The following is a 6,539-nucleotide window of genomic DNA, read 5'->3' as shown; positions in this document are numbered from 1 at the left end:
AATTAGGGCAAAATTTGCCAATGTAATGTTTTGATCAGTCCGACTCCATTTTGCAAACAATGTTCGGTCTATTCCGAGTGGTTCCTCGCTAATATCCTAATATTAAAAGGACCTATCCTTACATAATATAAAATTGGCGTTTTGTATGGGAGGAATATAAAGACGATTTTTTTGTATAATATATTTAATTGATCAAAGTATGTACCATTGTTATCGATGCATTTTTTCCATCTTAAGGGAAGTTCGTTGATTCCTTTACAAAAAAAAACGGAGGGACGAGAGTCCATAAATTCTTTGAATGAGGTTTGGACTGCCACATCAGAGTTAAATTTTTTCCTTGTAGTAAAAATTTGGATAACAAATTCCGAAAAAAATGGTAACCTGTTAGTGCAAGGTCCGGCGAGTACGGTGGATGTGGACACTCCACAACAGGCGGCCGCCTGTTGTGGAGTGTGTGGTCTAGATAAGAGTGGTCCTAAAGCAGCAGTGGCCAGAGCGATTGACCAGCCTTGGTAGTTTAGCAGCTAGTTCTTCCATCATGGTTTGCAATTACTGACAAAAGATATCTGCCGTAACCGTTTGGCCAGATTTTAGAAAGCTGTAGTGAACGACACCGGCACTAGTCCACCAAACACTCACAAGTAACTTTTTCTGAGTCAATTATCGCTTTGGGCAGGATTTAGCTGATTCTCCAGGGGGCAGCCATTGCGACGAACGCTTCTGATTATCGTAAAGGATCCATTTTTTCATCACAAGTTTTAGGTCAATTTTATTTTAGAAATGTATGCTTTAATTTGAAAATTAAAAACAAATAAGTCATTTAGTTTTTATGATTTTGTTTTGATTAAATCTTTAACTTGAATTAACTAACAGGATGTAATGTTAAGTAAATAATAACAAATTAAAATAAGACTGCTAAAATCAAGAAATGTCATACCAAAATGATGAATAATTATGCTATATTTATTAAGGTTGTTTTTGGATTTTTTGTAAAACTGATGATTTAGAAGGAAATAATATTTGCATTTGTATTGCATTTCTATAAATTGTAATCAAGGGAATGTAAAAATTAGGAAGTTATTTTATTATAATTACTTATTTATATAATACTTATTGAGAGTATATTAGGATTTTTCTAGTGTTGTTAAAATAAAAGAATGTATTAAAGAAAAGGAAGTTGCATTTGACTTCCCTCATATAGTTCGACGTTGATAGCAGTTGGCGGGGGTTGGCGAAAATACCTGGGTATAAAATAGAAGGTTTCAGCCCTATTTGCCCTATTTTGGCATCAGCGCTGATCTCGGCAGGTTCTATTGGAAAGTCATTTTGAGAATATCCTTATACCTATTACACTTAATATTATGTTAATTATTATGTTAATTAATTATTATACTCTTTTGGCTCGTCTCGTGCTTTTGACTCGTGGCCCCATAACTGAGACTTCGATGTCCGTCTGTCTGTCTGTCTCCAGGCTGTAACTGAAGAACCGCTATAGCTAGACTTCTGAAATTTTCACAGATTGTGTATATCTGTTGCCGCTATAACAACAAATACTAAAAATTATATATAATAATTTATAATTATAATAGTAATTTATTTATCATCAATATTAATTACAGTACATTGCTCATAAAATAACTTACAGGTATAAAATTGCGCTGCTATCAAAGCTACCATGATACGGGCTGCCCGAGAAATTATGCAAGTGGGTCACAAGTTTTTTAGCAGACAGAAGCATAAAGGTCGTAGTTGTCGGCGAATGCTCGGAAACTCAGTCTGTTGATGCTGGTGTTCCTGAGGGCTGCGTGCTATCGCCTCCCCTATTCATACTGCATATCAATGACATGTTACAGACCAACGGCATTAATTGCTATGCGGATGATAATTGATAGTACAGGTGATGCTGTATATATCGGCTCCCCCAATATTTCTCGGCTAAATGTCATTGAGAGTCGAAACGAACTTGGATATAAGGTGGAGAATTCAATATCATGCATTGTCATCCAAACTAAACGTGCATGCAAAATTTCAGCTCGATCGGTTAAATATATTTACTTCATACATACAGAGCAAGTTAAATAAAAGCTTTTAATTGTAAAAACAAAAATGAAATTATAATGATAGTACATAATAGGAGCAATTAATTTGGCGATTGTTTGATAATAATAATTGTGCGCAGCTGGACATCCTGCCGTGTGGCCTTCTTTAGAAGGACTGTGTCCCTTCAAATGATACCATACAAATCTTATATAGTAAATATTTATATGAGTGCAAAAGTATGATGGTTTTACGCAGTTATTTTTAATTGCGAGCTCCGCTCATTGAATATTTTGGAACTAGTAAGCGGAATTATAATTCAACTAGTGAAAGGCGCTTGAATTCAGACGCATTTTAAAAAAGACGAAATGTGGTGGGAGAGATTTTCGAGATAGGACAAGAGTTTCACGAGCGCTTATTATGTGGATAATAATAATTAAGGCAGTCCCCCTACGGAGATTTCGTTATTTTTAAAGCTCTTCATAACTCATAATTTGAACGCTACAAAATTATAATAAAAATATTCCGATAATCTACAGTATAGGAACATTCCTTTCCACGTTATTAATTTCCTATTTCCGTTTATTATGACTTATGATATCAGAACCAGTTTATTAAAATTGAAGCATACATTCAGCATCTCCCTTGTATTTAAAAAATACTTTTATTTGAAACACACGCCAATAGATCGACAATATCATTAACTACATAATACATATTCCACGTTTAAATTTTTTTAAGTCACTTTCGAACTAAGATAAGTAAAAATAGGGTTTTGGTGCGATCTCGGCAACGCGGCAAATGCTTGCCGTGCGTTTGCTCGGGGGACGGCCTTAAGTAGTCGTCTATTATTATCGGATTATTACTAACTAGGATGCGAGCGCCACACTGAGCGACACTAAGTTATTAAATGATGCGGAGTCCCGTCGCGAGACGGTGTCGACCACGGAGCTCATACGAAGAGGAGCTGGCCTAAGCAACTGTGCACTGTGATTTTCAACTAGGTCCTGACGTCATCATCGTGGGCGGGGCTTAAGTCAGTACACTTTCAGCGTTTGTCAGGTGCACACGTAACGAGACTCCCAATAAATTGGTGTTTTCTACGTTTTTAACAACGAAAGGATGAAGTATTGTTTTTTACAATAACAAAGTTACTTAGACAGACATTCTGATAATATTAATAACATCACATTGCATCTGTAAATAACTTTAAAAGTAATTTAAATATAAAAGTTCTAGAACATTTTAGATTTCAGCGTTAATTATACTACTTGACACTAGATGGCCAAACCTTTGAAAGATAATACAGACGTAAATGCGTATAATTTTGCATAAGCTTATTGGAATAATCATACTCGAATACTGGTAACTGTTATACACTTAGTCTTAAACACATTTAATAGCTAAAACCGTAGTTATATAGCTTTTATTATTATACTACTTATAAACCGCCATCTGTCGCCATCTATGATAACTATTTGAAACGTAACAAATATCCAGGGCTGTATTCAGAATTATTATTTTATTAACCGATTCAGTGCGGTTGACACGATAGCCGTGTCATACATGTTTTTAACGTATGGCGTATGACACGTGAGCCGTGTCATTTAAAAAACGATTGTATCTTCCTCATTACACTTTAGAAGGTTCTACTCTGAACAATATCATCTTAATTTTCCACGTAGAACAAGCCTACAGGGATTCACCTCATAATATTCTGTGAATTAAAAAAACGTAGGGGCCGTCAACCTTTTTTAAAGGTGCATTAATTGCGGTTTACACGGCAGCCGCGCCTTATGGGTTTTTAACGTGTGGCATATGACACGTGAGCCATGTCATTTAGAAAGCGATTGTATCTCCCTTAAATTACACTGTAGAAGGTTTTACTCCGAACAAAACTATCTTAATTTTCCACGTAATGCGTTGACATCAAAGTGTTACTAATCCACTAACGATTATTGTTTTAATCTAAGTTGTTTCTTTCGAAAATATTTTTAACTAGCTGTTACCGCAAACTTCCTTATCCATAGGAATAAAACGTTTCCCTGCGGTTAAAAGTGGTCTTGTACCTATGAGCTTTATTACTGGAACTCACCTCCTTTTTGGAAGTCGGTTAAAAAACTTAACAACGAACTTGTTTAAATTTATCTACGAACGTATAATAATTTACATCGGAAACCCCGATTATATTTAGTATACTCATTTTTCTAACTTTGAAACCTAAATAAGGTTTGCAACATCTGAATAAAAAAATCGCTTACCTGCCATTTTCAGGTGAACACTTAGTAAAACTACTCGAAGTCAACTCAAAACAATGTAGCCTTCCGTTACCATCAATGGTTTGGGCTCAACTAAACAATAAACCTTTTTGAACGTGGCGAGTGACACGGTAGCCCTGTCATTTACTTCTGTGGCGTATGACATGGATAACCTGTCACAAGAAAATTGTGTGCCGCCACGTCTGAAAGTCTTCAAAAATGTGCGCCGCATTGAATCGGTTAAGTATCGCAATGACAGTTTTGTTTGCTAACAATGACGCGCGCTGACATTTGGCCAGCCGTAGGTACTTGATTAAAAAAAATTTCATTAAATTTTTGAAAAAGAGTACTTACGTATTACCTAGTACCCACCCCATTCCCTTCCCTACCCTATTACCTCTTAAAAGGCCTGCAACGCACCTGCAGCTCTTTTGATGTTGCGAGTGTCCATGGGCTACGAAAGTTGCTTTCCACAAGGTGACCCGTTTACTCGTTTGTCTCCTTATTTTACATTAAAAATTCGGTCAAAATTCTAACCCTAATTTTAATGATTGACCTTATTATAATTAATATACATTTTTTCAAGTTCCGAGTACGTCCCATAATATTTAAGAATTTTGACATCTAGTGTAAGATAGCTGAACTACGTAGTAACATCAACATCGACCTAAGCTAGTAGATTTGCTTTTACACGATAGGTGAAATATGGAAAAGTGGGCGGAGCTTGACACCCCCTCACCCCGCAAATTGTCACGCGTTGTTTCTTAAGGAAATTTGATTACCACACCTCTCTGTATTAACTCCGTGGTGTCGACGCTTAATCTAGGACACCGTCCAAGGAAGAAAATTATATAAAACTAGCTGTGGCCCGCGGTGTTACCTGCGGTTTAAGTGATATATCATAAATGACTATGAAAAGTACCAATAATAGGGTCAAAACGGGACAACACAATATGGTAGTGATGATGATTAATATGAAGGTAATTTGCATAGTAATTTGCATAATATGCTTTCATCTCTTAAAACAACGTCGAAACTCCCAAACTTTTATCTATAAAGAATCAGGAGTTCTCTCAGCACCTTCCAAACCATGGTATACCTTGGCGTAAAATCTTACTTGTTAGTAGCATAATATGCTTAGAATACTGCTCACGAAATCGAAGTCACCACATGTTTCCATATAAATACTGAGGAGTTCCCTTGATTTCTTATGGTTCTCTTCATCAGGTCACCGTTTTTATGAATATGGTACCAAATTGGAATAATAACCTATACATCAAAATATTTTTTTTTAAATCGGTTCAAAAACGGCGGAGTAATCGTTGAAGAAAAAAAACGAACATAACACCTCCTCCATTTCGAAAGTCGGTTGAAATTGTAGGCTATGTGTTATTCTGATGTATAAGCTATGTTATTGTAAAGTTTCATTTAAACCCGTTCAGTAGTTTTTGCGTTAAAGAGTAACAAACATACATATATCCAGATATCCACACATCCATAGATCCAAACAAACTTTCGCCTTTATAATATTAGTGGGATTAGTAGGATAGTAGGAAGTAGGAACGAAGTAGGATTCGAGGACTCGCTGCATTAGCTGCCACAAAAACCGATAAGCCGATTAAAAGACGTGATGCGAAGTAATAAATAAAATAATCGGCCAAGTGCGAGTCGGACTCGCGCACGAAGGGTTCCGATTTCCGTACCAGTATAGAGCGAAAGTAGACAAAAATTGTGTTTTTAATAAAAGTAAATATTTAAGCCCCCCTTAAATATTTACTTTTATTTAATTTTATTATTAACTATTAAAGTAACAATATAATTAAGTTTTTTGTGAAAATTTTAAGTGCTGCATTATTGATTACGAGCTAAAAAGGCCTAAAAAAATCACGTTTCTTGTATGGGAGCCCCCCTTAAATATTAACTTTATTTCATTTTTAGTATTTGTTGTTATAGCGGCAACAGATATGCATAATCTGTGAAAATTTCAGAAGTCTAGCTATAGCCGTTCTTGAGTTACAGCCTGGAGACAGACAGACCAGACGGACAGAGGACAGAGAACGAAGTCTTAGTAATAGGCTCCCGTTTTTACCCTACGGAATCCTAAAAATGATTAATTTGTATCACTACAATATCAACAAAAAATGTTGTGAAAAGCCTTCGCCGGATCAATGAAACGAGCTATTTTAATGAAGTGTCAGTATTGCTAACAGACCTACTACAGGCATAGGGCATGATTTCTTTACG

At 35.8% G+C, this 6,539-nt stretch overlaps 2 protein-coding genes across 2 annotated transcripts in view; both read right to left on the bottom strand.

Moving 5' to 3' along the window:
- LOC121739148 (neurocalcin homolog) overlaps positions 1-6,539 on the bottom strand; it is a 296,747-nt gene that overhangs the window by 137,684 nt on the left and 152,524 nt on the right. The gene's annotated exons all lie outside the window — the stretch shown is intronic.
- Positions 1-6,539, bottom strand: part of LOC121739149 (neuronal calcium sensor 2) — a 137,082-nt gene that overhangs the window by 128,911 nt on the left and 1,632 nt on the right. The window lies entirely within an intron of this gene.

This window comes from Aricia agestis, chromosome Z (assembly GCF_905147365.1).
Source record: "Aricia agestis chromosome Z, ilAriAges1.1, whole genome shotgun sequence".
NCBI lineage: Eukaryota > Metazoa > Arthropoda > Insecta > Lepidoptera > Lycaenidae > Aricia > Aricia agestis.
Note: the sequence above shows the minus strand (reverse complement) of the source record. Positions and strands in the feature narration are given on the sequence as shown.